Source organism: Tenrec ecaudatus, chromosome 2 (genome assembly GCF_050624435.1).
Source record: "Tenrec ecaudatus isolate mTenEca1 chromosome 2, mTenEca1.hap1, whole genome shotgun sequence".
NCBI lineage: Eukaryota > Metazoa > Chordata > Mammalia > Afrosoricida > Tenrecidae > Tenrec > Tenrec ecaudatus.
In genome coordinates, this window is record NC_134531.1 from 138210247 (window position 1) to 138219391 (window position 9145).

At 44.4% G+C, this 9145-nt stretch overlaps 1 pseudogene; it reads right to left on the bottom strand.

Annotated features, from left to right (window-relative positions):
- Positions 1-3685: 3685 nt before the first annotated feature.
- LOC142440995 (dynein light chain 1, cytoplasmic pseudogene) lies at positions 3686-4243 on the bottom strand (annotated as a pseudogene).
- Positions 4244-9145: the final 4902 nt, after the last annotated feature.

The following is a 9145-nucleotide window of genomic DNA, read 5'->3' on the forward strand; positions in this document are numbered from 1 at the left end:
AGTCGAAGAGCACTGGCTCTCTCTGGGAATCTTGTAGGGATGCTCCTTTGAACTTCCTACAGCTAATTTCACTATGGAGTTAGTTTACCACTTTATCCTCCTGTGGCTTCTCTCTCAGGGGAGTGCCCCAGAAAGCTGGTGGGTTGCCTGCTTTGGTGTAGAACACTGAGAATGTTGAGTGGAATTGCCTTGGGCAGGTAGATCACTTTAGAGGTTGGGCAGAGGTTTCTACAGCAGTGTGGAATGCTGGCAAGTTTTGGCTGAGTTGCCTTAAGCTGTGTGGGGTACTAAGGTAGGCAGGAGGAAGTTCCCTCAGTCACATGGGGCAACAGAGGAAAATAGGAGTTCCCCCAGCCACACAGGCAGGGATTTCCTGGTAAGAAGTTGGTCGGAGTACCTCTGGTAGAGGTTGGCCAGGCTTTCCTCAGTCTCAGGTTAGCTGCACTGGGTGGAGCTCAACTAACTGGGTGGCGGGGCTGGCGTAAATGCCCTAGGCTAAGGGGAGTGGTCTGGAGGTCTGCTGTGGAGTGTGAGAGAACAGGGAAGAGATAAAGAGGAAAAAACAAAACAAAACACCAAGCCTGCTGACTGTGGGTAGATAGAGAGAAGAGAGGGAAATAATAGTAACAATATAGCTGAGCCCCCATTCTTGCCTGTGGGCTGCAAGGTTTTAATCCTTGCTCCAAGGCAGCAGCAAACTGTGACTGTGTTGAGATTAAGCCCCTGTGCCAGCTCCAAATGATCCTGGCTCTGGCAGAGACAGTGACAGGGCTAAGGTCAAGCCCTAGCCGGCCTCCACTGTGGTAAGCCCAAAGCCCTCAGTCCCTGAAAACCTTCTGGATCTGTGCCTACTTATCTTTATGATGCTTCTCCTGCAATCCAGCAGTGTTGCGTTTCCCTTTTGGTAACTCCTGGGCTGATTTCTGCGGAGCCCCTCTGGTATGTGTTACTCAGTCACCATCTTCCCCAGAAGTCTGCAATTGATTTCTTCATTACATTTTGGTATAGCACCCATATCTTCAGTGATCTCTTTTTGAAGGCAAGTATTGAACAAGGCCACATTGTAAGAACTAATTGTTCTTAGATTAGGGTTTATGATTAAGTGCCAGTGCAAAATTCATTCATGTTTCTATCCCTGGCCCGCTTGTAAGGCAGCTGCTATTGCTGTAAGTGCTAGTTCGCTTTTATGTCAACTTGGGTGGGCCAGGATTTTCCTAAGGTATGATCCAGCTTAATCAAGTCAACTCCATGATGGGATCTTTTGCAAAGCAGCCAGGTGTTAGGTGCTGTTGTTGTTTCTGACTCATAGCGATCCTATGTACGACAGAAGAAAACAATGCCTGGTCTTCTTCCAGCCTCACAATGTTTCTATGTTTGAACCCATTGGTGCTGTCACTGTGTTAATCCATCTCTTCAAGGATCTTCCTATTTTTCACTGCTCCTCAGGTTTACCAAGCATGACCTCCTTCTCTAGGAACTGGTCTCTCCTGATAACAGGTCCAAATTATGTGAGACAGAGTCTTGGCATCCTTGCCTCTAAGGAGCATTCTGGCTATACACACTGTATATACTTGTGTATAAGCCTAGTTTTTCAGCACATTTATTTTCAGGCATTTAAAAATTATTTAGAAAATTTATGTGCATTAAAAGCACTTGAGAACTATCAGAATGTTACTTAAAATTAAAAACATCATTTTATTGGGGGCTCTTACAACTCATCACATTCCATATATACATCCATTGTGTAAAGCACATTTGTAACTTTGTTACCCTCATCACTCTCAAAATTCAGCACATTAAAATTTTTTTTAAACATTTCTTTAGGGGCTCATTCAACTCTTATCACAACCCATACATATACATACATCAATTGTATAAAGCACATCCGTACATTCTTTGCCCTAATCATTTTCAAAGCATTTGCTCTCCACTTAAGCTCTTTGCATCAGGTCCTCTTTTTTTCCCCCTCCCTCATGAGCCCTTGATAATTTATAGATTGTTATTTTGTCATATCTTGCCCTATCCGGCGTCTCCCTTCACCCACTTCTCTGCTGTCCACCTCCCAGAGAGGAGGTCACGTGTAGATCCTTGTAATCGGTTCCCCCTTTCCAACCCACTCACCCTCTACTCTCCTAGTATCGCCCCTCACACCCCTGATCCTGAAGGTATCATCCACCCTGGATTCCCTGTCAGCACATTTTTTAATACAGTTTTTGTGGTAAAATTAGGTGCCTTGGCTGATATTTGGGTTGGCTTATGCTCGAGTATATAGGTGTACTTCTTTCAAGGAAAATCTGTTTGTTCTTTTAGAAGTCCGTGGTACTTTCAAACTTTTTCTCCATGACAATTCAAATGCATTGACTTTTCTATTTTCCTTGTTCAATGTCCAACTTAAAAAAACCCATTTTATTAGGGGCTAATACAACTCTTATCACAATCCATACATACATCAATTGTGTAAAGCACATTTGTACATTCATTGACTTCATCATTCTCAAAACATTTGCTCTCCACTTAAGCCCCTTGCATCAGCTCCTCATTTTTTTCCCTCCCTACCTGCTCCCCTCTCTCTCATGAACCCTAGATAATTTATAAATTATTTTTTGTCATATCTTACACTGTCCAACGTCTCCCGTCACCCATTTTTCTGTTGTCTATCCCCCACGGAGTAGGTTATATGTAGATCCTTGTAATCTGTTTCATCTTTCTGCCCCACCTTTCCTCCACCCTCCTGGTATCACCACTCTCATCACTGGTCCTGAAGGGATCATCTGCCCTGGATTCTCTGTATTTCCAGTTCCTATCTGTACGGTGTACATCCTCTCGTCTAGCCAGATTTGTGAGGTAGAATTGGGATCATGATAGTGGGGGCGGGGCGGGTAAGGAAGCATTTAGGAACTAGAGAAAATTTGTATGTTTCATTGTTGCTATACTGCATCCTGACTTGCTTGTCTCCTCCCTGCGGCCCTTCAATGAGGGGATGTCCAAATGTCTACAGATGGGCTTTGGGTTTCCACTCCACACTCCCCCTCATTCACAATGATATGACTGTTTGTTCTGATGCCTGATACCTGATCCCTTTAACACCTCATGATTGCACAGGCTGGTGTGCTTTTTCCATGTGGGCTTTGTTGCTTCTGAGCTAGATGGCTGCTTGTTTACCTTCAAGCCTTTAAGACCCTAGCTGGGCACCGTCAACTTTCTTCACCACATTTGCTTATGTACTCGCTTTGTCTTCAGCAATTGTGTCGGGAAGGTGAGCATCGTGGAATGCCAAATTAATAGAAGAAAGTATTCTTGCACTGAGGGAGTACTTGAATGGAGGACCAATGTCCATCTGCCACTTTAATACTAAATCTATGCATTATGCACATAGATCTATTTCTACTTTCTCATATATAAATAGATTTACATATGTACATGATTTTATTTAGACCCCTATAAATGCCCTTTGCTGCCTAACTCTTTCCTCTATTTCCTTTGACTTTCCACTTGTCCCACTATCATGTTCAGCCTTCATTTGGGTTTCAGTAATTCCTCTTGGTTACATTACCCTTGGTCACGCTCTACTAGGCCACCTACACCCTCCTCACCACTGATTTGGATCTCGTGTTGTTCTCTTGTACCTGGGTTTATTTTTTTTGTTTTTGTTTTTGCACACATCTCCAACAGATTTATTATTTTTTTTGGAAAAGCATGAATTGTGAGGAAAGAAAAAAAAACATGAGGCAGGGCAAAGTATGGAATAGAAAATAAATACAAATGTAAGCCGTTTTGCTAATTGCTTTATAACCACAAAGGAGTACAGAGGAGGTCCTGTACCAAACAACACAAAAAGGTTCAAAGGTGGAGGTGTTCCCTTAGCAAGGCTGAAGAGTCCAGTCTCTGGTATTTGGAATTTAGGTGGCAGTCCTTGGTTTTGGATGGATCACTGGGTGTGTGGGCACAATCCATGCTTTAACCAGATTTGAACAGAAGGATGGCCACTTGGCCCAGGTAGAAGTAAATGAAGTGCTTAGTTTCATGTGTCACATAACTACCAAAGTTTCTGCCCACAATGCAGTGCCAAGTGGGATTGTACTTCTTGTCAAACTCCTTCTTGATGTGGGCGTAATGTCCTTCTCTGTTGTATTTCTCCAGCGCCTGAGTCGCGCACTCCACCGAGTCCTGTTGCATCTCCGACATGTCGGCATTTTTGATCACGGCCTTTCGGTCGCACATGGTTACCGTGAAGCGCGGACTAGCCGACTGAGACGGTCCTGGGGGAGGGGTTAGAGCGGCTCAAACACAGCGAGAGCCGTCGCTACCGAAGCCATGGCGCATCTAAGCCGCCCCACGCTAGCCGCCGCCGCCTAGTCGTACCTGGGTTTATTAACGCCTCTTCCTTTCCCCCCACCTTCCCCTCTCCCATGTTCCCCCGGAACTGTCGGTCCCATTGTTTTCTCCTCCAGATTGTTCATCCAGCTTATTTTATTTAGACAGACCTGCGGAGATAATAACGTGCACAAAAACAAGAAAGAGCAAAAACAAGCAACAAATAAAATGAAACAACAACAACAATAACAAGCCAATGACAACAAAACAAAAGAAAACACAGTAACAAGAAAGAAAAGCTTGTAGTTAGTTCAAGGATTGTTTGTTGGCCTTTAGGAGTGTTTTCCAGTTGAGTCTGTTGGGGTGCCAAGCCTTGGCCCCAAAGTCTATTTTCAGGATTCCCTGGGGACTTTGTTTTTCTGTTCTGTTCCATGCCCTCAGTATTTTACCTGGATGTGGTGGGATCAGATCGGGTGAAATTCCTTCATTGTGTCTCCAGTGTTGTCCCCTGTAAGGCTATGGGTCAGTGGGGGATGTTGTGTCTCATAATGGGGCTGGCCATGTGGTCTTTTCTGTGTATTGGCTCTTTTGAGTGGGAATATCGTCCTCAAGGTTTGGTGGGCTGGGATGTGCCCCACTCTCTCCTCCTCCCCTTTCATTTGCTCCTGTGTGCTCTGATCGGACAGGTCCCTCTTCTGGAATTGCAGATGCAGTGCTGTCCTCTGAAATAAATTCTTCGAGGGGAGGGGAGGGCAGGTTGTTAATAAGTCTTCCTTCAGTTCTGATGTCATATTATTCATATAATCCAGCCTCTCTAATTCTTTGCTCAGCATACAGATTAAGTATGGTAAAAGGACACAACCCTGATTTTAAACCACACAGTATTTCCTTGTTCTGTTTATACAACTCCCTCATAGAAAAGCTTTTTAGACTAGACTACACGGGGCGGTCACTTCTATAGGTTATAAACTTAACCGCACACTTTCAGAAAGCAGTAAGGTTTCGACTCAAGGCAAACATTTTAAGAATGGGCGTTCACTAAAGCTGAACAATGTCTGTGGGACTGAGACGTCACAGAAGAGAAAGGGAGTACGAACGTAACAAGCGGATGGTGGTCTTGAGTTGTCAGCTCTTGGACGAACTCAGAGTGAGGTTTGAACCAAAGTTCATGGATTTACAAATCCATGCCCTGGGGATGGTGGGCCTCTGCTGCTTCTCACACTGGGGCGTTTCAGCTCAAAGTCCAGAGGAGTGTTTCAGTTCCTTTTATCTGGAACAAACACGTTTAAGGAAAAATATGGTTTCCTTTGTGGGATTTCAAAATCACATCATTCTGACATGGTCTATGAAGAATGCTGTAACCCTCGAGGACAAAATCTAAAATGTACAAAACCTACAGAGACTACCAAGGGTCATGGGGGCGGAAAAGGAAATGCATGGTTAGCAAGATGCTACTGGGCAGAGTCTCCCATTGGGAGCCCAGAGAAGGAAGGGTCAGTATTTTTCCCAAGGGCAGGCAGCTCTTTCTTGGTCTCCGCTCCCCCTTCCCGCCCAGCCGCACAGAAGTGAAGCCACCTTCTCAGACTCCTCTTGTCGTGATTTGGCATTGAAATCCACTGACTGCTGTTATAGGAGTGTGCATTAATTTGAGGTGATCATGACTCTTTGGTCCTGTTCCTCTCCCCACAAATAGGAGGCTTCTAGATGTGCAACAGGGGAGTGTTAGTATGGACTGCAAACGTGAGACAGACACTTCCACAGGCTTGGGAGACTGGGCTACAGCATCACATGACCTGAGAACACACGCCTGTCTTTGTCTTGGTGGTTGTCCTTTTAGGAATGGTCTCACACATTTATCCTTTTGTGATTGACTGACTTTGCTCAGCCTAACGATGTTTGACAGGCCCATCCATGTCATGAGGTGCTTTGGAGTTTCATCAATTGTTATTTTTTACTGGAATATTTTTATTTTTTAATTGGGCTATCATTATCAGTGTGAAGTGATATCTCATCGGTCTTTTGATTTGCTGCTCCCCAGTAGCTAGTGATCATCTCTCTCTCTCTGTGTGTGTGTGTATGTAGCCAGTTGAATGTCATTTTTGTAAACTGTTTGCAGAGCCATTTATTGAAGAGACGTTTTTTCTAGCAAGATAGTCTTGACAGTCTTGCCAAAAATCAACTGGTCATGGATGGAAAGGTTTATTTCTAGATTCTCAGCTCTGTTCCATGGTCTAGGTTTATTTCTAGACTCTCAGCTCTGTTCCATGGTCTAGGTTTATTTCTAGACTCTCAGCTCTAGTCCATGGTCTAGGTTTATTTCTAGACTCTCAGCTCTATTCCATGGTCTAATTTGATGCCAGTGTCACACTGTGTTGATTATTGTAGCTTTGTTGTAGGTTTTGAAATCAGAAAGATTTCAAGATTGTATTGTCAGCTCAAGGTTCCTTGTGATTCCATATGAATGTGAATATCAGCCTTTTCTGTTTCTCCAAAATAGGCTGTTGGAATTCTGACAGAACCTGTCAAACCCGTTGCCGTAGAGTTGATTCCAACTCATGCCCCCCACCCCCCAGAGGCCCAGTGGAACTACTGCGCAGGGTTTCTGAGACTATAAATCTTTATGGGAGCAGAGAGCCTCATCTTTTTCCTGGGGAGTATCTGGCGTGTTTGAACTGCTGAGCTTGTGGTTAGCTTCCCAACATTTAGCCCACTGCTCTCCAGGGCTCCTTGGAATTTCGATAGTGGCTGCAGTGAATCTGAAACCACTTGGGGGTAGTAGTGATGGCTAAACAGCACCGACTCTTCTGAGTTGGGGGCTCAAGGTGACTTTCTATTCATTTAGGTCTTTAATTTCTTCCAATTTTATAGTTTTCAGTGTACAAGTCTTTCCTGGTTAAATTTATTACTAAGTATCGCATTCTTTCAGATACTGCTATAAGTGGAATAGTTAATTTCTTATTTTGGGCTGTTCATTGTTGGTGCATGAGAACATTACTGATTTTTGTATATTGATCCTTTACTCTGAAACTTTATTGAATTCATTGATTAGCTCTTATAGCTTTCCTATGTATTGTTTGGGATTGTGTGTATGTGTGTGTGTGTATAAATAAAATCATGTCATTTGTGAATAAAGGTAGTTTCACTTTTTCCCACTTTCCCATTGCTATTGAGTCGATGGCGACTCAGAGTGACCCTGTGGGACAGGCTGGAGCTGCCCCTGTGGGTCTCCAAGACTGTGATGGTTTACAGGAGTAGAAAGCTCTGTCTTCTCGCACAGTGTGACTGCTGGTTTAAGCTGCAGACCTTGCAGTGAGCAGCCCGGCTTGTGACCACGACACAATCTGGGTGCCTTTTATTTCTGTTTATTGCCTGGTTGCTCTGGCTAGAAGCCCCACTGCCATGTTGAAGAGCTGTAGTCAAAGGAGGCATCCTTGTTTTCATTGTTAGGCTGCTACTTAGGCAGTTTTTCGTAAATGCCCTTTCTCATGATGAGAAATTTTCTTTCTATTCCTAGCTTTTTTGGGAAGGTTATTTTTAATTAAAATTTTTTTATTATACTAGAGTATTGGAGTTTGTCAAATGCCTTTTCTGCATCAATTGAGATGATAATGTGGCTTTTCCTTAGTTCCATTGATGTGGTGTACGGCATTGCCTGGTTTTACTTATGTTGAACCATGTGTTAGGTTGGCTTGCCTAGAGAAATAAATCCACCAACTCTCATATATACGTGTAAGAGAGAGCTTGATATCACGAAGTAATTATATATCAAGCAAAGTCCAGCTCAAGTCCATAAGTCCAATGCTAATCTATAAGTCCCTTTTCAGACTCACTCAGTCACATGCAACAACACAGAATGCAGGAACATCACTGGCCAGTAGGTGCAGTCTTGTGGATCCAGTGGCGGTGGACGTTATCTCCAGGGCTCTGGCAGCTCCAGCCTGGCTCTTCAACAGGAAGTGAAGACAGAGAGAGAGACACGGAGGTTCCCAGGCTCCTCCTTATGAGAAGGTCATGCTTACAAGGAGGTACCGCTGGCTGTAATCTGATTGACAGGCTAGACTTTACTCCTATGCTCTTATATCTTTAAGTTGGCATGAAATTATATAACTATCCCAAACCACTTTTGCAGTCCCGGGATAAGCCTCACTGATCATTGTGAGGAAAACAATCCAATAAAATCCCTTACTTTTTCATGTCGGTCTACTTTTGTTCCAACACCAGCTGCCCATGCAGGACTTCTTCCTCTGATCTGCACCACTGGGCTAGGTGATCATTCACAAGTTCAAGGGAGTAATTCTCAGACTGCCAAGTTTGTTGAAGACCTCAGGCACCCAGCAGCGAGCATCAGAGTCCCCAAGACACGCTCACTTCTGAATTGCTGCTGCACATTTTAGAGGTGTCCCATGATACCTGCAGGATGCTACTAGCTTAGGGTGCCTAACTCCTCACATGTCTGACCTTCTGTGAGAGTTAGGTTTATCATGCCAAGTAGGCCACTAGGAACGTGTGGGCAGAGTTTCATCAGGTCTAACCTTGATTGGAGGGCAACGAGATAAATGGCTCTGCAAGGCCCACCCCCATCTCTTGTTCCTTGGCGATCAGACCAGCATGCTGCTGCTTTCGCTAGTCCTCTGGCTTAATTGTGTGCTATACTACTTGTGGGCCAACCCAACCCATGGGTCTTGTAGTTAGAGTTTGAGGCTCCTTTGAGACCTGCTTCCCCACCCTGCTGGTGCATACATCACTTGAACCTGAGCCTGGTGGATCCTGCAGTGCTGGAGTTCAAGATCCCATCAGGGCCTGCCTCACTAAGCTTCTGAGCTACAGCAGA